Source organism: Hordeum vulgare, chromosome 6H, assembly GCF_904849725.1.
Source record: "Hordeum vulgare subsp. vulgare chromosome 6H, MorexV3_pseudomolecules_assembly, whole genome shotgun sequence".
In the NCBI taxonomy this organism is placed as follows: Eukaryota; Viridiplantae; Streptophyta; class Magnoliopsida; order Poales; family Poaceae; genus Hordeum; species Hordeum vulgare.
In genome coordinates this window covers 419768738-419794478 of record NC_058523.1, presented here as the reverse complement: position 1 = coordinate 419794478, position 25741 = coordinate 419768738, and positions in this window count along the sequence as shown.

Below are 25741 nucleotides of genomic sequence, written 5' to 3'. Positions count from 1 at the left end.
ATTCCACTCAGCCTTGGTAGCTTGCTACTGCTCTGGACACATTGGTTGACCGACATATATCCTTCTTTGCTGTTGTGTCTGTCCCTTTGGGGGAAATGTCTCACAATATAATGGAGTACCTCTAGCCTGCTAAGACTCGTCTACGTGCAGTGATGACATTAATGTCCCATGGCATAATGGAGTCCTTGTAGCTTGCTATGACTCGTCTACACTCGCTAATGACCGACACCTGCATTTATGGGTTATGTGTGTGTGTCTCTGCACAGATGTGCCACTTGGGTTTATAACTTGTTATGTCGACCCGGGTTCTTTGACATTGGAATGCTAGCGACACATTTGCATACGTGAGTCGAAAGACGCAAACGATCCTGGACAAGGTAAGGTGTCAGCCCTAGGGATAACCGTGCGTGAGACCATAAAGTGATGTGATGTGTTACAGAGTAGAATCCTATGGCTTAGGATCAGGGTCGTGACACCTTGAGCTATATAAGGAGGCCCAAGGAAAATGATTTGGTTCTTTGGGTATTCAAACACTTAGAGATTCGACACTAAGTAGGTTAGATCCTAGAGGAGTTAGAGCCAAGTAAAAGTGTACGCGCGTGCCAGCTCTCCCCGGCAACCCTTGCCAGGGTATAGCTCTGTGCAAACTTTGTCTTCCCCAATCAATCCGCCAAAGCAGGAGTAAGGTTTTACGCTTCACAGCGTCCTGAACCTAGCTAAAAACCCCGAGTATCATCGTCGTCTTGTTTCGTAGTCTCTTCTCTTTGGGCGATACGACCTCCCCACCGAACCACAAAGGGGCCAAAAGGTCCCATAGGTAATCGTGTGCACACCAGCACCGACATCTTTGGCGCGCCATGCAGGGGTATTCGGTCGCCCAAATCTGAGGATACGAGCACCGTGCTGATATTCATCGCGACTTTCTTTTTTTTACAATGGCCCCCAAGAAGAAGACGGCACAAACGCTCACCCTTCTACTTCAAAGGCTACGACGCTTGTAGCCACGGATGTCGCTGGCACCGCGGAAACATCAGGCAACGTAGGCACCGCGGGCGAAGCGGTCGATGCAGGAGGAGCCACCATCATGTCCCCTACGGTCGAAGCCGGAACGAGGGGCGCCGGAGGCGAGCAACCGCGATGTCCTAGCGAGCTTTCCCCTGGTGACGCGGGCGAAACGGACACTCAGGCCCCACACATCCACCACATCAGTGATCCTGCTCGCAACAGTGGCGCCCAGTATGAGGACAACCGTGGTTCACCGGCTGCGCCAGCCACGGGCAAGGCAGTTGGGCGCGCGCAAGATGGAGTGTTGAGCGGGGCCACGGATCTGCGGGCCCACCCTCCCTGATGTCAGGCCACCATGGACACCGGTGCGGGGTGACAAGGATGCAATGAGGCTCCTCTTGGTTCCACCAGGAGTCAAGCAACGTCGTGGTTAGTCTCTTTGCCCATGCCGGACACATCTGCGGAGGCAATGGTGCGGGCTCAGCTGCTGTTAAACTTCCCACCAGCGGCTCACAAGATTGACGAGTGGAGAGCCACCATCCAAAGTTTGATTGGTTTCACCAAAGCCGGCAAATCACAAAAAGCAGGGCCGTCCCGTCACCCACGAACGGCAACGGCAACCCGAATAGATGGTCATGTTGAGGGCGCAAACGGATGGTGCAGTCCCTCCTGGCTAACAAGCTCAAGGACAGTTGCAACAAAATCCGCGCACTGACGGGCCCGACCAGGCAGCTATGACCTTGACCGGCCCGCGCAAACAGCAAGACCAGCGGCGTGTCGTGGAAGACCGGCGGAAAGAAGACGCGCGTACCACCATCAAACAACGCCGGGAAGCACACCGTCAATCTGACAAACACGAGAATGTAAGCGCTGGCGACCCTACGCCCATTGCGAGTGGAAACCTACCTTATGAGGTCGGGTGTCCCGCCTTCACTCGCAAGATACGACAGGCCCGCTGGCCGTCGATCCGGGCTTTCAAGCTTGAACTGACGGAAAAATATATCGGAAATCTCTACCTGACAGAGTTGTTGGGCATCTAAACAATTGCCATCCAGGCCAATCAAGGAAGAGATGAGAAGGTGCTCCCCAACTATTTCCCTTTTGTGCACAAGCAAAATGTGAGATCGTAGCTGATGCACCTGCCGGATAATTCCATTGTGTCATGGGGTGACCTGTGCAACGAGTTTGTTGGCGCCTTCACGGGTGGCCACCATGAGCCAAGACAGCCCAGCGACTTGCAGGTCCTCCCGCAAAAGGAGGGCGAAACCCTACGGAAATATATCCAGAGGTTCAGCAGAGTGCACCGCAACATCCCGGAGATAAACCCGGCAGCCGTGATTTCCGCGTTCCACTCGAACATGTGCAACAGGAGAATGCGGGCCAAAATGAATGTCAAACTCCCAAATACTATCAACGACCTGTACACATTGGCGGACAAGTGTGCACGCACTGAAATAGGAAGGCGACTCCCTGGAGCGGAAGCGGGTATCGAAGTCGTGGATCGAAGGGGAGGAACCGGAAGTGCAATAAGAAGTTCAAGGGCAAGGCAGTGTTGGCGACCGAGGGCTCTCGCAGTCTGAACGCCGACAAGAAGGCGAAAGCCAAGACCCCCGACAAGGAAGCTGCTTCATGAGCTGATTGCCGGGAGGCCGCTGTGGCAGAAAAAGCCGAAAAGTCTGACGAGCAATATTGGAAGATCCATCGCACCAAGGGCCATGATCTCCATGAATGCCACCAAGACGAGCATCTTGCTGAGAAGCAGAATGCTGAATAAGAGAAGCGCGACAAGGAGAAGGTCCAAGACAGTGCTATAGGGAAGGGTCGCGATGCCAGAGCGGGCCGCCGCAGCAAGGCCCCGCAGCAAAAGAAAAAGCCTGCCAGAGGCCGTGAGAGGAAAGAAGATGACGACGCAAGTGACGATGAAGATGATGGAGAGGATTCCAGCGACAGTGAGTTCAAGAAGGCAACTCCTGCCATGTGTGTTGACGAGATTGCATCCTTGCATTCCTCTCACCGCCATCTCAAGAAGTGGGTGCGTGAAGTTAACGCCATGGATCCAGCGGCAGGGTCTTGAAGGCCACTAGAATGGTCCTGCATGCCTATCATCTTTCACAGAGAGGATCACCCTGATCGTGTTATCGTGGTCGGGTGTCAACCACTATTGGTTTCCCCGACAATCCGCAACCTCAAGGTCAACAAGATGTTTGTTGACGGTGGGGCAGGGATGAATCTTATTTCCCCCGAGCTGGTCAAAAAGCTGCACATCCCTGACGCTAAGCTCAAGCCGACGGTTTCATTGAAAGGGATGAACCCCGGTAGAGGCCGGCCAAAGGGAAAGATAACCTTGCCGCTTATATTTGATGAAGAGCTCAACTACCGGACCGAAAAGGTCGTATTTGATGCGGTCGAGCTCTCCCTTGGTCGCTGTCACACCCTGTTTTCACCTCACCTTCATTGTAGTTCAAAAATCTGACTTTATTAAAACTTTTCAAAAGAAACAATGTTGTGAATGCCATGGTTGTCATTGTATGCTCGTATGCTTGATTGAGTGATATCAAAAACCATATTTTTCATAAAATGAATATTTCCAAAAACCTTTTTTCTTATTTCTGACTGATGGGGTCATAGTCCCAGGGTAGGGTCATAGGCCTGCCCTATAGGTCCTACCCAAGGACTACCCTTCTTAAGGGACAAGGCCCTTAGTCAGTTCCGACTGAATTAAGGACTTCCCATCATCCAGTCGGTAATGATTCCCCCATCATCCAGTCGGAGATGAGCATTCGGAGCGTATTAAACTACCGACTGGATTCCACTCTGTATATCGTAACCTCCCTGGAGGGCAACGGTTGTACGTTTTCATACACCATTATTAGCATTTAAGGCATACGTTACCTGTAACGTATGCATTTATTCGCCACTACTCCACCCCTGCGCACCGGACCGTTGTGAAGGGCAGCGTACTCTATATAAGCCGCCCCTCCCCACTGGTGCACGGGTTAGCATTTTCACTATAATCCATATTTCACTCGACATTAAGCTCCCAAGAGCACTGAGACGTAGGGCTTTTACCTCCACCGTAGAGGGGCCTGAACTCATACAACCTCGCCGTAGCTAAGGCTCTGCCCATCCTTTTGTACCCTACACATCTACTGTCAGACTTATACCCACGACAGTTGGCGCCCACCGTGGGGCAGGCGTCTAAGCGACTTCCGGCGAGTTTGCAACTACATCTTTTCATCATCTCGTCCAGTGGAGATTGGTGCATGGGTCATGAGGTCCTCTTCGACGCACTCTCCTTCATCGTCGACGATTCGGCATGGCTTCAGGATGCGCCTCTCGACGTCGAGGCGCTCCCAAGTCGCGGGGCTACGCACTTCCATGTCGGCCCCCGCGGCATCCTTCTTCTCCAGCAGTCGGCTCCGGTGTCGATCTTCGCCCCCGTCACGCGCCGCAACAAGCGGTCTCGCCGTCCGCGGCTCCAGCGTTGGGTGCGACACACCCAGGCGCGCCAGAACGCGTCCTCTCAAGTGGCGGTCCTCGAGTCGGTTGTGGTTGCGCCGCCGTCCCAGTGCTCGGACTCAGTTCCTACTGAGTTGCCTTCCGAGTAGTTGGGTCGTGGGCCTGCAGCCGAAGTTCACATGGCCAATTCCCATGAAAGATCCCGCCAAACTGGTTGGAACGAGCACTAGGTCGGCGAGACATCCGGCGCTCGCCGTCAGCCCCGACGTTCTGCCAGTCGACGCACTCGTCAAAGCAACGTGGAGGTGTTCCGCACACCCGTCCTCAACCTGGCTGCCGCCGCCAAGATAGCCGATTCCCTCTAGCCGACTGATTCAAAGGCTGGCAGAGGGATTGAGCAGATCCGTGCCCTGTTGCACACGGTGCAGCAACAGAATTCAGCGGTCTCCCAGTCGCACAATAGGATCCACAATAGTTCTGTTCACGCGAACGCGCATCGGTCAGTTTTCAGCCCCGATTCTCATCAGCGACACAGAGGAGGCAGCCGTTCCATGAACCCTGAAGATCGTCGCCGTTCACGCACCCCTCCGCGAGGTGGGCCCTACGGGCCCCGACATCATGATGATCGGCGTTCGGTCGGTGACACTTATGATCCAAGGCCCGACGCAAGAGGGTACATCGCCCAGAGAAGGTCGACAGGAGTCGAGCCCACCGCGATGGTCACGATAGAGACCGCCCGAGTGGAAGCAGGACCATCGTCTCCGGCCCCGAGTGTTTCAGTCGGGCCATCCATTCGGCTGACATCCCTGCCAACTTCCGATTGGCGACGGGGATCAGCAAGTTTACAGGAGAATCCAAGCCAGAAACGTGGCTGGACGACTACCGGGTGGCGGTCCAGATCGGTGGTAGTGATGACCAGGTCGCCATGAAACATCTCCCCCTGATGCTCGACGGCTCGGCACGAGCGTGGCTGAACCAGTTATCTCCTTCAAGCATCTACAGCTAGGCAGATCTGGCCCGAGTCTTCATGAGGACGTTCAAGGGGATGTGCAAATACCCTGCTGGTCTCGTGGAGCTCCAGACTGTGTCCAGAAGCAGAATGAGCCCCAGCGCGATTTCATCCAGCGTTGGACAACCCTCTACCACACGGTGGAGAACGTCACAGAGCACCAAGCAGTCTGCGCCTTCAAGGCAGGCGTGCAGTACAGAGATCTGTACCTGAAGTTCGGTTGGACAGGCGACATCTCCATCAGCAAGATGATGGAGATAGCGGCACGCTATGCAAATGGCGAAGAAGAGGACCGCATTCGTAGGGGCAAGCATAAAGAAGTCACCGATGGAGATGGGAACAACACTCGGAAGCAGAAGCAGAAAGCTCGCCGCAGCCGTTACCAATGCCAGGTTCAAGGGCAAGGGGAAGGCTCAGTTCACCCCGAAGAAGAAGCAGTTCGGAAACCACATCATGGATCAGCCATGTCCAATCCACAAGAAGATGGACGAAGAAGGCAACGCCATATTCCCGAAGCATACCACTGGGCAATGTCGCCTCCTGATCCAAGGGTTCGGCGAATGGCAGCCGAGTGAAAATGACAACGAATAGGATGATGAGGACAAGGAGGATCCGTTCCCCCAAGTCCATGCAACACTGATGATTTTTTCTGACGTGGAAAGCAAGAGTCGTCTGAAGCTGGTGAATAGGGAGGTGAGCATGGCCACCCCAACCAACCCCACGTTCCTCAAATGGTCTCAGACTGCAATCACCTTTGACCAGTCGGATCATCCAGCACACGTGCCCACCCCAGGGAGGCCGGCTCTAGTCGTCGACCTGGTGGTGGAAGGAGTTCGACTGCGCAAAGTCCTCATGGATGGCGGCAGCGGCTTGAACATCATGTACGCCGACACTCTCAAGGGGATGGGCATTCTGATGTCCAAACTTAGCGAGAGCGGCATGCAGTTCCACGGAGTCGTCCCTGGACGAAAGGCCAAGTCACTCGGCCAGATCTCGTTGGACGTCGTTTTCGGCTCCGACAAGAACTTCCGCAAGGAAAAGCTGACATTCCAGGTGGTGGGCTTCCAGAGTGCATACCACGCGATTCTGGGCCGCCCGGCGTATGGGCGTTTCATGGCCCGTCCATGTTACGTGTACCTGAAGCTGAAGATGCCAGGTCCCAAAGGTGTGATCACTGTCACAGGCAATCGGCAGCGGGCCGAGGAGTGTCTGCAGCAGGGGTCGAGGATCGCCGATCAGCAGATGGCTATCCTCGAGCTCGACGAGTACAAGAAGACAGTCGACCCCGCTGACTTGATGCGTTCGAAGAAGCCAGCTTCGGAGTCCGCATTCCAGTCGGCGGGAGACACGAAGAAGGTCAGCATCCACCCGACGGACGACACCGCTGCCCCGACGAACATCTCCGCCACCCTCGATCCAAAATAGGAAGCCGAGCTCATCCAATTCCTCCGTGAGAACTCGGACGTCTTCTCATGGAAGCCCGCTGACATGCCAGGTGTACCCAGGGAGTTGGCTGAGCACCGACTGCATGTGGATCCTGCTACTCGGCCTGTCCAAGAACGCACAAGAGGAAGGCAATCAGAGAGGAGGTGGCGAAACTTTTGGCAGCCAACTTCATTCGCGAGGTACACCACTCCGAGTGGCTCGCCAATGTTGTTATGGTGCCCAAGAAGGACAAGTCTCTCCGAATGTGCATCGACTTCAAGCATCTCAATAAGGTCTGCCCGAAAGACCATTTCCCGCTCCCCCGCATTGATCAAATTGTCGATTCGACTGCGGGTTGCGAGCGTTTGTCATTCCTTGATGCCTACTCGGGCTATCATCAGATCCATCCGTATGGCCCCGATGAATTAAAAACAGCCTTCATCACCCCATTCGGGTGCTTCTGCTACATCACTATGCCGTTCGGTTTGAAGAATGCAGGAGCAACTTTTATGCGCATGATCCAAAAATGCCTCCTTGACTAGATCGGTCGAAATGTGGAAGCGTATATGGATGATATCATAGTCAAGTCACGCAAAGGTTCCGGCCTGCTGACTGACTTGGCAGAAACATTCGCCAACCTTCATAGGTACGATATCAAGCTCAACCCTGCCAAGTGTTCATTCGGTGTTCCTAGCGGAAAGTTACTCGGTTTCTTCGTTTCCGAACGAGGGATCGATGTCAACCCCGAAAAGATCGGGACCATCGTCCGAATGGAGCGGCCGGTCAGAATACACGATGTTCAAAGGCTTACAGGTTGCCTAGCGGCTTTGAGCAGGTTTATCAATCAACTCGGCAAGAAAGCGCTAGCTCTGTACCGACTCATGAAGAAATCAGATACTTTCGAGTGGACAGACGAAGCCCAAATTGCATTCGACGACATCAAAGCCCTGCTTTCCACCCAGCCGATTCTTACTGCTCCGCTCAGTAAAGAACCCCTTCTTCTGTACATCGCGGCTACAAATCAAGTCGTCAGGACTATTCTCACAGTCGAACGCGAAGAAGAAGGCAAGGCATACAAGGTTCAGCGGCCAGTGTATTATGTCTCCGAAGTCCTGACTCCTTCCAAGCAGAGGTATCCCCATTATCAAAAGCTTATTTACGGGATTTACATGACTGCGAAGAAGGTGGCTCATTATTTCCAAGACCACTCGGTGACCGTCGTTTCTGATGCTCCGTTGTCGGAAATCCTCCACAATCGGGACGCATCAGGCCGAGTGGCGAAGTGGGCAATGGAGATGTTATACTGCGACATCAAGTTCGAGGACAAGAAAGCTATAAAGTCTCAAGCCCTGGCTGACTTCATAGCAGAACGGGTAGAACAACAGCAACCGACCCACATCTACTCGGCTCATTGGACAATGTTCTTCGATGGGTCCAAGATGTTGAATGGCTCCGGCGCTAGCGTTGTGATCAGATCGCCAAAAGGTGACAAACTCAAGTATGTGTTGCAGATGCATTTCGATTCCTCCAACAACGAGGCAGAGTATGAATCTCTCCTTTATGGATTGCGCAAGGCCATCACACTCAGCGTCCGTCGCCTGATGGTCTATGGTGATTCATATTTGGTGGTTAATCAAGTGATGAAGGAGTGGGACGTAAGGAACTCCACCATGACTACATACTACAACGCAGTGAGGAAGCTCGAGAAAAAGTTTGAAGGTCTGGAACTCCACCATGTTCCGCGACGGAAAAACCAAGCAGCTGATGAGTTGGCGAAACTTGGATCCACTCGGAGACCAGTCCCGAGTGATGTCTGCCTCGAGCACCTACACCTTCCCTCAGTTAAAGAAGATCCCTTCACAGAGGAACCAGTACAACCAAAGAGCTCGACAGATCCGACTGAAGTCGAGGTCCCCGCTATGGTTGACTTGATCATGGAGATTCTCGCTATCATCCCCGATTGGACTCTGCCGTTCATTGCGTACATCCTAAGGCGAGAATTACCAGAAGATGAGGTCCAAGCCAGACAGATTGTCCGCAGGTCGAAGTCGTTCACCGTCATTGATGGCCAGTTGTACAAAGAAAGTGTTTCAGGCGTCATTCAATGATGCATCTCCCCTGAGGAGGGGCAGTTAATCCTGGAAGAAATACACTCGGGAACTTGCGGTCATCATGCCTCCTCAAGAGAAATCGTCGCCAAAGCATTCAGAGCTGGTTTCTTGTGGTTGCAGGCGAATGAAATGGCGAAGGATATGGTAGACCGATGCGAAGGCTGTCAGTTCTACTCGAACAAGTCTCACAAGCCAACGTCTGCGCTGAAGACAATCCCCCTTGTTTGGCCGTTTGCAGTGTGGGGATTAGATACAGTCGGTCCATTCAGGACAGGCCAAGGTGGATTCACACATCTGTTGGTGGCAGTTGACAAGTTCACCAAGTGGATTGAAGCCAAGCCCATCAAGAAACTCGACGCCCTTACGGCCATCAAGTTTGTGAGGGACATCATCTCCAGATTCGGGGTACCGCACAGCATAATCACTGACAATGGCACAAACTTTGACTCGGACAGATTCAAAGGTTTCTGTACAGGCCAAGGTATCCGAGTGGATTTTGCATCTGTGGCGCATCCCCAAACAAACGGGCAAGCAGAGCGGGCGAATGGACTTATTCTTCAAGGCTTGAAGCCTCGACTCCAGCGGGAAGTTGGACATGATGCCGGCGCATGGGTCATCGAGCTGCCTTCGATGTTATGGGGCCTCCGCACAACTCCAAATAGATCTACAGGGCGATCCCCGTTCTTCCTCGTTTACAGAGCAGAGGCGGTCCTTCCGAGTGACTTGCTTCACAACGCTCCACGAGTCGAACTCTTCTCCGAAGCCGAAGCAGAGCAAGCCAGGCAAGACGGAGTGGATCTTCTAGAAGAGGATCGCGAGATGGCACTGACTCGCTCAACCATTTATCAACAAGATCTGTGGCGATTTCACGCGCGGCACGTCAGGAGTCGTACATTCCAAGCAGGCGACCTGGTGCTCCGAGTGGATCAACAGAGACCCCACAAGTTGGCTCCCGCTTGGGAAGGACCCTTCATCATCTCCAAGGTGCTGAACAACGGAGCATATCGACTCTACAACCTCGACAGGGAAACAGATGAGCCGCGAGCATGGAACGGAGATCTCCTGAAGTGCTTCTACACGTGACCGCCGAATGGGGCAATGTAAAGAACAAGTATCATTGAAGTAATACAAAGCAGATTGATATTTTGCAGATTCAAGATTCTTCCGCGTTGGCAGACTCCGGTCTCAAAAAAAACTTAGCTGCGATACAGGATCGCCTAAGTAGAAACTTTCTCCGAGTGTGCACTAAACATCACACTCGGGGACTTAGCTGCGATCCAGAATCGCCTAAGTACAGACTTTCTCCAAGTGTGCACTAAACGTCACACTCGGGGACTTAGCTGCGATCCAGAATCGCCTAGGTACAAACTTTCTCCGAGTGTGCACTAAACGTCACACTCGGGGACTTAGCTGCGATCCAGAATCGCCTAAGTACAAACTTTCTCCGAGTGTGCACTAAACGTCACACTCGGGGACTTAGCTGCGATCCAGAATCGCCTAAGTACAGACTTTCTCTGAGTGTGCACTAAAGGTCACACTCGGGGACTTAGCTGTGATCCAGAATCGCCTAAGTACAGACTTTCTCCGAGTGTGCACTAAACGTCACACTCGGGGACTTAGCTGCGACCCAGAATCGCCTAAGTACAGACTTTCTCCGAGTGTGCACTAAACGTCACACTCGGGGACTTAGCTGCGATCCAGAATCGCCTAAGTACAAACTTTCTCCAAGTGTGCACTAAACGTCACACTCGGGGACTTAGCTGCGATCCAGAATTGCCTAAGTACAAAAATTGTCTCCGAGTGCGCACTAAACGTCACACTCGAGGACTTAGCAGCGATCGAGAATCGCCTAAGTAAAAAAGCTTACTTCGAGTGTATCCTCGAGATCCACTCGGAGGCTTAGCAGACCCTCATTGAGGCTCATGTGAATGTCGAGACAACTGACAACTACATGAGTATCAACTCGCTCCGAGTGCGCACGACATGCCGCACTCGGGGACTTACCTGCGATCCAGAATCGCCTAAGTAAAAAGCTTCCTTCGAGTGTATCCTTGAGATCCACTCTGAGGCTTAGCAGACCCTCATTGAGGCTCATGTGGATGTCGACACAACTGACAACTACATGAGTACCAACTCGCTCCGAGTGCGCACGAGATGCCGCACTCGGGGACTTAGCTGCGATCTAGAATCGCCTAAGTAAAAAGCTTCCTTCGAGTGTATCCTCGAGATCCACTCAGAGGCTTAGCAGACCCTCATTGAGGCCCACGTGGATGTTGAGACAACTGACAACTACATGAGTATCAACTCGCTCCGAGTGCGCACGACATGCCGCACTCGAGGACTTAGCTGCGATGCAGAATCGCCTAAGTAAAAAAGCTTCCTTCGAGTGTATCCTCGAGATCCACTCGGAGGCTTAGCAGACCCTCATTGAGGCTCATGTGGATGTGAAGACAATTAACAATTACATGCTCCGCATGTTTGCCATTGGCTTCACCAAGAAACGCCAAACAAAAACCACGAGCTCAAATCGTGTCAGAAAATAAATTTGGCGAAAGAACAGCAAAATATTCGATTCGAATTCAACGTTGGATCTACAATAGTCGGCTCGGTGTGGATCAAGCTTACCCACACCGAACCACGAATGTGACGGCCAACAGCAGTGGCCCAAGTTTGATACAGATACCACTCGGCATACCGAGGTAAAGTTTTTCAAGCGTCATCAGGACTGGCAGCAGGACTGGCAGGCTCCACAAAAGTGTCAAGGTCGATCACGTCTGCGATGCGAGTGGCAGTCTCAAGGAAGGTCTCCATGAAATCTTCGAATCGAAGCTTCTTGGTGTTGGAAGGTCTCCATGAAATCTTTGAATCGAAGTGGTCAAGGAAGATCACGTCTGCGATGCGAGTGGCATTCAGATTCTCTTCGCGAGCTTCCTTGCAGTGCACTCGAACCAGCAATAGCGCCACGTCCGCACCACAGCGAGCGGCAGATTTCTTCCATGTGCACTCGGTTCGGGATGTCCTCCAGCCGAGTCATCAACCCTTCTATTTCCTGCCGGGAATCGTCTTCGGGCCACAGCTCCTTGTCGATCCGGCCGATGACTTCTCTCAGACGGCCGATGAAAGGCCCCACTCTGCCAAGGCGAATATGTTCTCGGAGCATGTCCCGATTCGCTTCGTCGCCGAGTGGAACGTTCGGAACAACCGACCGTTCAATGTCGGCTGCTTCAGCCTCAGCATCCAGACAAAAAATCTGCAAAGAAAAGAAGAGCAGAAAGTAAGCGCAGAATGAATTACAAAGTCAAGAAGCACTCCGCAAGAAGCTTACCACCGAGCAGTGCAATCATCTTCCTCCCCCAGTCGTTGACATACTTCTCCTGCGAAATGCATCGACGGTTCATCACCTGCATTTGACCCATCAGTTCACTTCTTTGCCTACCCATTTTCTCAATTTCGGCCACCAATGCCTTGTTGGTCTCCCGGGACTCCTCCAAAGACTTCTCTCGGTCAGCAAGTGCCCCCTTCACACCAGCTAAGTCATTCACAGCTGCCTCAAATTCCGCAGCAAGCTGAATCTTTTCAGCCTTCAGAGCATTGTACGCTGATCCCATTTCGCAAGTCTTCTGCAAATCAGCGCGAAGAAGAGATCAGACCCATTCAACAAGGAAGATAATAAAAGTTCAAAGTTCTTCAGACCCCTGCCGACGCAAGCAATCGACAGCGGTCTCGGGGACTACACCCAGTGGGTTCACTAAGAGTGACCCCACTAGCATGAAGCTCAAACAGGTCCGCCCTATTGAGCTACATAACAAAAACAAGCCTATGAGGCTACTACTACCCGACCTGAGTAAAATTACTCTCGGGAACTACTTCCAGTGGGTGCACTCGGAGTGCCCCCACTGGTATCATTCGGACATATTAGTTCTGATCCGATCAAGTCAAGGAAAATGTATATAAAGACAACTGCCGGTGCAAGCACTCGACAGAAGTCTCGGGGACTACACCCACTGGGTTCACTCGGAGTGAACCACACTGCAAAATAATCCTACTGTATCCGAGTATATTGCTTAAACTCCCAGCGGGTTACAAGAGGAAAGCAAATACTTACTAGCGCACTTACTCGGATTTCATCCCGGAGCTCCAAGCTTCTCTTGTACAAAGATGCGACGGAGTCATACGCCCCCTTGGCATCACCCGCCATCAACTCCACCTGAACCATGGCCGCCTTGGCGACTCCCACTTGATCTTCCGGGAGGTGTTGGGCGTTGTACTGGACGGTCGACGGACCCGGCACGACAGGAGACTCCTGGGGCATCCCAAGTCCTGCTCCAGTCGGTTCAGCCGCGATGAGCACCGTCTCAGTCGACGGCATCGTCTCGGTCGGCGGTGCGTCCATGGCGGGGGCGGTAGCAGATGGAACAACCTCAAGGACAGGCACCGAAGCTTGCCCGGACCTCTTCTGGTCATCCTCCTCCAGATGAATCACCTCAGAAGGAAAAATCCCGACTGTACAACGTGAGACCACGGAAAAAGGGCAAGATTAAAGACAGAATTCGCGAAACAATAATGCAAACTCTCGGAGTCGTCACGACGTACCTTGCTGGGATGTGGCAACGTTATCCGTATCCATGGGACCGTCTTCCTGGCGTGGCAGAGAGGTGGCGGAGGTAGCAGCTCTGTCGAGTAAAATCCACTCGACCGATAAGCATGAGTTCAGTCAAATACTGAAAGAAGATAGGAGAACAAGACACTTACGCTGAGGCAACAGGAACAGCAATCCTCATCCGAGGCAAATCTTTCCGAGGCTTGGATCCACTCGGTTTGGCCACCTTGGAAGGTTGGTCCGTGGGCTCGGCAGCAGTGTCCCTGGTCCTCTTTGTGCTCCGAGCACTCGGATCCTCGGGAGTAGCTGGCAAGGCACTCGGAACCATGGGAGGAGCTGGCGAGGCACTCGGGGCCGCTCGAGGAGCCGACGGAGTCACGGGTTCGTGACGGCGCTTAGTTCTAGGCTCTGGTGGTGGGGGTGGCGAGCTCTGCTCCCCAACTTCCGCCCCCCCCCCCCTCTTCTTCGGTCTCCTCCTCCGTCTCCCCACTGTCGGAGACGTACTCGACGCTGTCCACGCTGTCCACGCTGCCCTCTTGGCTGCCTTCCTCTTCGTCAGCCGGATTCCCGTTCGAGACGGGAGAATATCAGTTGGTCCACGCCTGCACAAGATACAGTTGACAACATCAGACGTCAGACGGTGATGCAAGAAGAAGCGGCAAATCTAAGGGAATTGTAAGCACTCGGCAAGATATGCTCACCTCATTCGGAGGAGGGTTGTCAGCGCGGAAGGGCTTCACTCGCCGGGCTCCTCTGGGGTTATCGCAGGCGCCTGTGATGCCGCGAACCCACGCCGTCACAACCTCCCCGGTCACGCATTCGGGATGAGTCCGAGTGGAGTCCCCAGGCCCCGCGTAGTGCCACATGGCGTGGTGTCGAGCTTCCAGAGGCTGGATGCGCCGGCCCAGAAAAGTCTCCAGCAGATCCGTGCCAATGACTCCCTTGCGGACGACATCTATCAGAGCTTCGACCAGAGGTTGTATCTGGATCTTTTCCATCTTCGTGAGCACAAGCTGCCTGGGCGGAGCCGGTCGGTCTAGACTAAAAGGTGGCAGCCCAGTTGCGGCATTCGGACAGACGACGTATTGGCAATAGAACCAAGTCGACTGCCAGTTCTTGACGGACTCGGACAACTGAAGAGCGGGGTAGCTACTTTTGCTTTTCTTCTGGAAGCCTAAGCCCCCGCAAAGCTGGAGGATATGAGTTTTGTCGTCCGACTGGCTAAGTTTTTTGACGGTTTGGGATCTAGCGGAGAAGATGTACTTAAAGAGCCCCCAATGGGGAGGACAACCGATAAAGCACTCGCAAAGCACGACGAATGCAGAAAGATGAGCTATCGCGTTGGGAAGAAAGTGATGGAGCTGCGCCCCGAAGTGGTTCATGATACCTATGAAGAAGGGATGAGGAGGCAGAGAGAAGCCCCGGTACACGTGACTAAGCAGCAAGACGCGCTCCCCCTCCTGGGGCGCCGGCTCCGTCTCGCCCTCCGCCAGCAACCTCCACGACTTGTTGGCGATCATACCTTGCTCCACCAGCTCCAGCAGGTCGTCCGTCGTCACGGTGAAGGGGAGGAAATCCCCCTCGATCCAACCCGCCGGCAATGCCCACTATCGCCGCTGAGCAGGAGCCGCCGCCTTCTTCTTCTTCTTCTGCGACTCGAGCTTGCTCGTTTGCCCCTTCGTCATGGTGGAGGCTGCAGATCCGCAGGGGAGGAGAGGAAAGAGGAGGCTTGGAGTGCGCAGGGAGCTACGGGAGAAGCGGGGCGAGTGTGAGTAATCAGGAGAGCACAACGAGAAACCCTCGCTAGGGAGGTTTAAATAAGCTTCCGACTGGGTCACTAACAGGTGGCCCCGAAATCTTATCCCCCGACCGGCTGCTGCGATATTAGTGGAGGACATGAAGGCGCGGTAATCGAGGCGGCAGAAACTACTCGATGACGATGCCGTCATCCCCGCTGAGCGCGCGGCAACCGAAATTTGTGGATCCCGGAAAATCCGCCGCTGTCAGTTGACCGGTCACGTCGAAAGATTCCGCGGAAGCACTCGGTCTCTGATGGTTCGTTTCACAGATATATCCACTCGGATCACTGGTCAAGAGGATAAAATGGATCGAGGCAAACCACGCCAAAGTCACATCCATACCAGTCGGGTCCGCATTCCAGGCATCACTTCGTCATTCCAACCCCGATCCATTCGGGGACTAATGATGGGGTCATAGTCCCAGGGTAGGGTCATAGGCATGCCCTATAGGTCCTACCCAAGGACTACCCTTCTTAAGGGACAAGGCCCTTAGTCAGTTCCGACTGAATTAAGGACTTTCCATCATCTAGTCGGTAATGATTCCCCCCATCATCCAGTCGGAGATGAGCATTCGGAGCGTATTAAACTGCCGACTGGATTCCACTTTGTATATCGTAACCTCCCTGGAGGGCAACGGTCGTACGTTTTCATACACCATTATTAGCATTTAAGGCATACGTTACATGTAACGTATGCATTTATTCGCCACTACTCCACCCCTGTGCACCGGACCGTTGTGAAGGGCAGCGTACTCTATATAAGCCGCCCCTCCCCACTGGTGCAGGGGTTAGCATTTTCACTGTAATCCGTATTTCACTCCACATTAAGCTCCCAAGAGCACTGAGACATAGTACCACTACCGTAGAGGGGCCTGAACTCATAGAACCTCGTCGTAGCTAAGGCTCTGCCCATCCTTTCGTACCCTAGACATCTACTGTCAGACTTATACCCACGACACTGACTGTTTCAAACCCTGCTTTGGGTTGCACTACAAGTCCTTAATGGTAGGGGAGTACTCTTACCCAAAGTTGGTGATATGGTTCTAAAACTATTTTAACTCTTCAAAATCATAAAATAATTATATTATAAATTATTTCCCTATTTTATTTGCATGTCCATTTCTTAGGCCAGAAATGATAATCCTATATGGAAAATTACTTTTCTGCCTTAGAAAAAATTGAGAAAATTTGGAGATACTCAGAGGACATATATTTTCCATACATAAGATTCTCAACCCCTATTTATATTCAAAATATGTGAGCAAACCTGCGAAAATCTATTCTGCCTATTTTGATCTTTTGGAATATTTCCAATAAAATCCCATAAAATTCCAGCAACCTTCCCAAGCTATATTTAGTTGCCACATCAAGTTTCAGCGCATTCCAAGGTGATTTGGTTCACTAAATAATCCAAAACCACTTTATGTCCAAAACCAAGTTGAAACATCTTGGAGGAGTCTCTACCAAAAATGGGATTTGCAGGAGGTAATCTACCAAAAATGGGATTTGCAGGAGGTAATCTACACACATTCCCTTTGGAAGGGACAGATCTGCCATTTGGGGTGATTTCTAGTTTCCATTGCCAAACTCGCCCAATGAGGCTCAAATCTGGTGAAGTACCTTATTTCTTCATCAAAGTTAATCCTGTTAACTCTCACCACCAGTGGTGAGGTGTTGCTATCCCATACACATGTCGAACATCTTCTGCCATATTAGCAAAGCAGCCCCTACCCCACTCCACACTTAAGCTCTTCCCTCCAAACTCTTTGACCAAGCAGCCAAAACCACTCCCCAACAGCACGAGAGTGGCCCCTCTTTGAATCCAAACAAAAGGCCCCAAAGTCCTCATTCTAGTTTCTAGTCTAGCACTCACATCTTCTCTTTCCTCTCCTCCCATGGGCAACAGTGAGCCCCTCGGCTCTCAAACGGCTAGGCGTCTTCATGCCAAGCCCCAAGACAGCCCAGACAAGGCCAAAGCGCCCAGAGCGTGCCAGCATGCCGTGGCATGCCAAAACTGCACTCTAGCACTGTGTTGGGCACACCTAAAGCTAAGGTGGCCAGCCCGGCCGGTTCAAGCTTCCCCATGTTGCCATTTCGAGTCCCCGACCCCCTCTCTGCATCAGGGAAGCTCCAGGGACCCTCCTACCCTGCTTTGTTGACCGGAGCGACGCGTGCCCACGCACTCTAGATCCACCAGAAGACCTTCGACATGCGTGCGCGCTCCTCCTCGCTCTATCTCCCTCTCAGTGGGTCACGCAGGTCCTAAACCACTTTCGCATACCGTGGTTTCGACCCCGAAGGCTCACTTCTCCTCCTCCGATCTGTGGTGAAACCACCGGCGCCACCGGCTCGGTAGATTGTTGAGAGATTATAAATAGGGCCGGCCCCTCGCTCCAGCACCTACATCCCACCTCTCCAGAGCCTAAATTCCACCCTAGCCTCTCCATTTGAGCACAACGAACTCCTGTGCCCGAGATCGACTGAGGCCCCGCCGCTTCGGAGCTTCGTCGATCTTGGGCTATGGGCCAGCTCCAGTGATCCTTTAACCTCCTACGGATCCAATCAACCCCAGGGAGCTTCCCCATCACCTCCCCGAGCTTATCTGCACCCGTAGCACCTAGTTTATCGACCTCCTGAAACTGCTCCACCGTAGCCTCCTCGTTGCCTGTGAACCACGGCCTCCCCGTCGACCCCTCGACCATCAACAGGTAGACGACGGTGAGCTGAACCCATTTCTGCCATTGGTTGGGCTCGAGGCCGTCGGCAGCCTCGGCGGCGTGTCTCTCCTCCTCTCTGTCCCGAGGTGGAAGACGACCACCGACAGGTGGGGCTCACCTGTCGGTGGCTCTTGTCTCCCCTCTCTCTCCTCTCTGCCATTGACCACACGGCCCCGTGCGTCAGGTTTGAACCTGGCCGCGCGTGTGCTTGGGCTGCCTGGCTGGCTGGCTAGCTGGGCCGACCCAAGCCACACACCGAGCTAGGCCTGAGCCCCAACCCCTTTTCTTTTTCTGTTAAATCTGTTTTTCATAGTTTTTTATAAAAATAATTATTCAATATAATTTTATTAATTTTCCACCATAACTCTTCTAAAAATGAGTAGTACTTAACACAGCCTTTGTACAAATTTTTGAAACAACTTTTTGTTTTATAATGATTAAAAAGGGTCATTTGGAATAGTTTTGCTTCTGTTAAAATGATTTCAAAAATAATCCTATCACTAAAACCAGAGACAAATATTTTTAAAATAAAAATATGGATTTATCAGAATTAAAGAACATTTTTAAAGTGAGTTTGTGGTCTATTTTTGAGTGAGCTACTTATTGCTTTTTATTTATTACGACGATAGAAACCACGTTTGACGATGGAGGTGGAATTGAAGACCCCGAAGACCCCGGATACTTAGCTGATCAAGGCCAGCAGCCCTTTTACCATGTTTGAGCATATGTTATATTGCATGCTAAGTAGAGCAAATATTTCCATTGTATATGATCATAAGTATAGGTAAATCATTGTTATGATGTTACCGATGGCTCCTCTGGAGCACTTGCATGATCCTACCACCTATGAGGGTCACGCTAACATCATGTTGACAAGTAGAGCTAAGCATAGTAGAAGCATGAGCATGATGATGGTAATATCAGAGGTTTATATAAACCCCGCCGGGTGCCACTAATGCCCGAGGGTGATGATGAGATAGGTGGCCTCTTTTGGAGAAGTGGTGCATCGGGTGTATTTTGGTGTGAGTGGTTTCGGAAATGGGATTAGATTTATGAAGTGTCGATCATCCCAACCTTACATGTGCGACCATGTTACCCCTTTATGGGACTGGGCTTTCTTGATTACTCTGCTCGGTGCTAGCAAAGAGCCACATTACTAGTGGCGGGAGTGATGTGTGGTCACTCTCGTGACGGGGTCGTGCTAGGTAGGGCGACTATGTCGTTTTTACGTGTTCCGGGCACACCGTTGGTCCCCGCATGGATGATACTGTTCAGAGTCGATGCTCGTAAGACGTACAACATGTGGTCTAGGTACCAATCAGGTGGATCTTTTTGTCTAGTATCGTCACGGGAAGGCATTGATCGGGTACTTACCTCGGGTATGTTATATACCGCGAGTCGTGGATGACACGGATCTCGTGGGTACAGCGTACAACCTGTGCAAAGTGTAAAACTATTCGAATAGTCGTGTCCACGGTCAAGGACAGTTGGGTAATCCTTCTTAAACTACGTCCAGTCGTTTCCGCATAAACCAAGTGTGTGTATGTGTGTGTGTGTGTGTGTGTGTGTGTGTGTGTGTGTGTTTAAAAGTGTTATCTAAGAAAGAGTTGATATGACCAAGTTTGGTGACTTGGCATATCGGGTGAACCCGGAGTGTTCAGCCATTAACAGATATATTGATATATGTAACCTGTTCTTCTAAATATCATCTAGCTTATGTTGCACATCCATGATCGTATTTAATTATAGTCAAACTGCTACCCACCAATACTGCATATTACTTGTTATTGCACTGTTCATACCATGGGTTGTTTGCGAGTACATTCAAAGTACTCATTGGCTTGCCACTGGTTATATTATTGACCAGACATGGAAGCACCGGAGTTTGGAGAAGAGTACATCATCGGAGACGGCCCTGCGAACTAGGACGCTTCCCAGTCAGAATGCATGTTGGTGTAGGCTGATGGCATGGGCACCCTCTTAGCCCTAAGATTTCCGCTACTAGCTCTATCAGTGAGATTTGGCCTTATAGGCCCTACCTTGTAAACTTGACCTTATTGGTCATGTGTTGTAATATTTCGGTACTTGGATGTAAGACTCTTATTATTCAGCATTTGTGTGTTCGGTGACCATTGATCTGTGGGATCACTAAGCACGTTCATTCGACGATCTCGACTCGTAAGTTGGGGTCCCCATAGAGCTGGTATCAGAGCCATCCTGACTGTAAGAAAGCTTAGGTAGCACGGACAATAGCCGAGAAGATTAGTGCACTTAGCCCTTACACTTGAGATTTTCTTCACCCACCAAAAATTTCTAATCCTCTCCTACAACCTTGTAGATGGACGCCGTACCTGAGATGCTTCTGTAGACGGGCTTTCCCCTACTTTTGAGAGATAGCCTCGAGAAGTGTCAAGTATGCCGCATGCTCATCTTCCTCTACCACGAGCACTGGGTCAACGCCAACACCAAGGAATATCACGTGGACGTGATAGTGAAGGATAACGACTCCCCAACTAGTTGGTTCTTTGAACGACCACAGATGGAGAATCTGACGTTGCAGTGGAGACAGCCGCACGAGAGGTGCTCCTGCGTCACTGCGACATCCCTCTAAAGATGGCTAGCGAGCCAGCTACTCGTCACCTGCCTTTTATTAAGGACGGGATTGACGGGAGTTGGACACTCAACCCATCTTCAGAGGACGGGACGCCACTAAGATTTCAGACCTACTTCAACTTCTCTTCTGACACCTTGACTCACCTTCTGATCAAGGAGTCGATGACGCTTTGCCAAGAACTGCACCAAGTTAAGGACGTACATCGCCTAGCGAAGATGAATACCCGCAAGATCAAGAAGGAAGGAGCACCCGGAGGACAGTCAGCCATTGCCTTCCGAGGAGGAACACCATCGCTCCAGGCCACTCCTATTCAGAGTTGCCGTCTGACCACGGAAGAGTACACTGAGCTCCTCACCGCTTCACCGACTAAGAGACGCCGTGATGGACCACTTCCGTCTCCCACACCTCTAAAAGAGGAATGTACCGATGAGGATGAAGAGGAAGACCCTGTAGAGCCTGCCTACGAGACCGAGGAGTTCGCCGCTTAGGAGTACGACTTAGGCAATTAGGAGTCTTCCCCAAGCGTACTTGAGTCCATGTATCGGCTCATGTGAACCATGAGTGTTGTGTGAACTTTATGATGCAAGCCGCATTTCTGCCTTAGGCAGCTTGTGAGCAACTACATCACTTGTTTCAATTTAATGCATTAGATTTCCAAAAACCTTTGTTTAAAACTCTCACACTAGCACAGGACCAAACCACCTTATTTAGAGCATCATCCATTTTGATTCCCAGCCAATTCGGCATGTTGACCTGTCTACTCCCCTAACAGGATGGTGATTTCAACCCGCACGAGCACCTTCGGCAACCCCGGATCTGCCTCCTCTGTCCAGCAGCAGGGAACCGGTGGGAACGCTCAAGCTGGAGATCACCACATGCAGCAGCAAGGCGATGTTCCTCCGCCACCGCCTCCTCCGGACAACCTGACTGTGGCTCAGTTCCTCCAAGCTCTCCAGAGGAACGTCAAGCCAATAATGCCACCATCCAACAGCTGGCTGAAGTCTTGGTGAACAATTCGCCGCAAAACAGAAATGTCAACGGTCCCTCTACTCTATCTGAGTTTATGCGGACTACGCCTCCTATATTCACAGAGACAACTGAATCCTTGGATGCCAATGAATGGATCCATACTATCGAAGACCTCCTCGTGCTGGTCAAGTGCATCGATGATCGTGAGAAAGTCCTTTATGCTTCTCACTGTCTCAGAGGAACGGCCAGAGCTTGGTGGGACGGGTTCCAGATCATGCGAGTAGGGCAAGCTATCACTTGGACAGTATTCATGGAGGGATTCCGCGCTGCTCACATTCCTCCTGGAATGATGACCATTAAGAAGCGGGAATTCCGAGCTTTAAGGCAAGGCAGTGGAACCTTCAAGGAGTATATGCAAAAGTTTAACCTCCGCAAAAGTGGAACGCTTTATGGAAGGACTACAGCAGTCACTCCAGTATCAACTGGTTGTTTGCGAATGCCGGACCTTCTGCGATCTAGTTAACAAGACTCTCAAGTTGGAGGATAAGCGGCGTGAAATGGACGACACCCGTAAGTGCAAGCTGATGGGAAGTGGGGGGGCCTAGTCACCCTAAACCACGCCCATGGCAGCCGGCTCCAGCAAGACCCAGTTATCAACAACAGTAGTACAGGGCGCCAACATTTCGCCAGAACTACCAGCCTCAGCAGCAAGTCAACACCAAGCCAACATTCAACCCACCAAACAACAGTGGAGTCAAGACCAACATCCCGAGACAGGTTACCTGTTTTGGATGTGGACAAGATGGGCACTATTCCAGGCAGTGCCCCAACAAGAAGCCCGACGCACCGCACCCCAATGCGCCAAATCAGGGACAAGGTCATGGAGCACCAGGCACGAACCCAGGCCCTCGGAATCAGCGGTACCACAGCAGGGGACGTATTAATCACATCTCTGCAGAAGAAGCACAGGAAGACCCTGACTGCATTATGGGTACGTTCCTCGTCAACTCCACCCCAGCAACATTATAGTTTGATTGTGGTGCTTCACATTCTTTTGTTACTCAGAAGTTTGCGGAAAAATGTGGTTTGAAGCTTACCCTACTTAACGGGAAAATGGCAGTACATACCCCGGGAGCAGTGCTAAGGACCAACCTAGGATGTATAGGAGTCCGGATCAATATTAGTGGGATAAGCTTCTCAGCAGATCTCATCGTCATTAAGTCGCAAGGCTTAGAAGTGATCCTTGGGATGGATTGGTTGGCCAAGCACCAGAGCATCTTAGCCTGTACCAACAGGACTATTACCATGACAAGCGACCAAGGGGTCAAAGTCAAGTATGTCCCTGAGCCTACATCCACTCAAGTCTCGCGGGTAAATTGCCTATCGGGAGAAGAGCTGGATCGAGTGTCGATCGTCTGTGAATACCCGGACGTCTTTCCTGATGAGCTACCAGAAATGCCTCCTGACCGTGACATCGAGTACATCATTGAGCTCATGCCCGGGTCAAGGCCTATTTATAAGAAGCCTTATAGGATGGGATCCGAAGAGCTAGTAGAGTTGAAGAAGCAGTTGGATGAGCAACTTGGGAAAGGGTTCATTCGTCCGAGTGCATCACCTTGGGGATCACCTATTTTGTTCGTGTCTAAGAAGGATGGGACTATTAGACTGTGCATCGATTACCGTTCTCTCAATGAAGTCACGATCAAGAACAAGTACCCACTCCCCAAGATTGAAGACATGTTTGACCAGTTAAATGGAGCCAAGGTATTTTCCAAGACCGATCTCCAATCAGGATATTACCAACTGAAGATCCGACCCAAAGGCATACCCAAGACTCCATTCGTGACCCAGTACGGTCTATACGAGTGCACCGTCATGTCATTTGGGTTGACAAATGCCCTGGCCTACTTCTTGTACCTCATGAACAAGGTCTTCATGGAATACCTGGACAAGTTTGTCATCATTTTCAGAGATGACATATTAATCTTCTCCAATTCCGAAGAAGAACATGAGAAACACTTGAGGCTAGTGCTGGTGAAGCTTCGAGAGCACCAATTTTATGCTAAATTCAGCAAATGCCAATTATGGCTGCACGAAGTTGGATTCTTGGGTCATACCATGAAGGCAAATGGATTGGCGGTCGATCCCTCCAAGATTACTACGGTAACCAACTAGGAGTCGTCAATCGAGGTGAAGGAAGTTAGGAGCTTCCTTAGACTCGCATGATATTACCACAGGTTCGTAGAAGGATTCTCCCGCATCGCTCGACCCATGACTCAGCTCTTAAAAAAAGGAAAGAAGTTTGAATGTACGCCGGAGTGTGAAGTAAGCTTCCAGGAGTTGAAGAAGAGATTGACTATTACCCCGGTATTGGCTACTCAAGATATCAGCAAGGAGTTTGAGATATATTGTGATGCCTCCAGAACTGGGCTCGGTGGAGTCTTAATGCAAGACGGCGGGGTCGTTGCATATTTGTCATAGCAACTGCGCCCGCATGAGGAGAACTATGCCACCCATGATCTCGAGTTGGCAGCAGTAGTGCATGCCCTGAAGACATGGCGACATTACCTTCTCGGGAAGCGTTATGAAATATACACTCACGACAAAAGTCTGAAGTATATCTTTACTCAAAGGGAATTGAATATGAGGCAAGGAAGATGGTTGGAGTTAATCAAACACTACGACATCAGCATTCAATACCACCCTAGTAAGGCCAATATGGTGGCAGATGCCTTAAGCCGGAAGGACAACACCTTGAATGTTATGCTCAAGGAAAGGCTACCCGCCTTGTATGAAGAGATGGAAAGCTTCGGGCTGGAGCTCGTTGAACCAGGATTCCTAGCTAACCTCGAAGTCAAACCAACACTCGCAGACGACATGAAGGAGGCCCACAAGGGGTACAATAGCATGAAAGGCATCAAGAAGAAGATCCGGGAAGGAAAAGCCCCAGAATTCTTGGTGGATGAGCAAGGAGTAGTGTGGTTTGGGAAACGTTTACGCGTACCAAACAAGGCGGAACTCAAGGATCTGATCCTACAGGAAATCCATGGCATACCCTACTCTATTCACCCCGGTGGCACAAAGATGTATGAAGACCGCCGAGAAAGATTCTTGTCGCACGGCATGAAGAGAGAAATAATGTCCTATGTTGCCAAGTGCGACGTGTGCGAGCGAGTCAAAGCTGAACACCAACGACCTGCTGGACTGCTACAACCTCTCCAGGTGCCTGAATGGAAGTGGGACCGAGTCGACATGGACTTCGTCACCGACTTTCCTAGGTCCAGCAGAGGCCATGACTCTATATGGGTCATCGTCGACCATTTGACCAAGGTGTCTCACTTCATCCCGGTCAGTACCACCTATGGGGGCGACAAGCTGGCTAGCCTCTACATTGAGCGTAGTGTGAGCCTTCATGGAGTTCCTAAGGAAATCATATCTGACTGAGACATGCACTTCACCTCGAGATACTGCAAGAAGTTCCAAGAAGCTCTCGTAACCAAGCTCTCTTTCAGCACCGCCTTCCACCCACAGAAGGGCGGACATACGGAGCGAGTAAACCAGATACTCGAAGATATTCTCCGCGCTTGTGTCTTGGCACTTGGTACCAAATGGGAAGACTGTCTGCCGTTCGCTGAGTTCTCATACAACAACAGCTACCAGTCCGGTCTCCAGATGGCCCCATTTGAAGTTTTATACGGAAGGAAGTGCCACACTCAACTCAACTCATCCGAAACCGGCGAAGGATTGATTTTCGGGCCAGAAGTTCTGCAAGAGGTAGAAGATAAGGTGCAGATTGTCCGAGAAAACTTGAAGTCAGCCAAGTCACGACAAAAGAGCTATGCGGATTCTCACCGAAGAGAAGTGGAGTTCATTCCCGGAGACCAGGTGTACCTTCGCGTCACACCTCTCATGGGAACCAAGCATTTCCACGTCAAGGGGAAACTTGCTCCAAGGTTCATTGGACCTTTTAAGATCACGGCAAGGCGTGGAGAAGTTGCTTATCAATTGGAACTACCTCCGGAATTTTCGGGTGT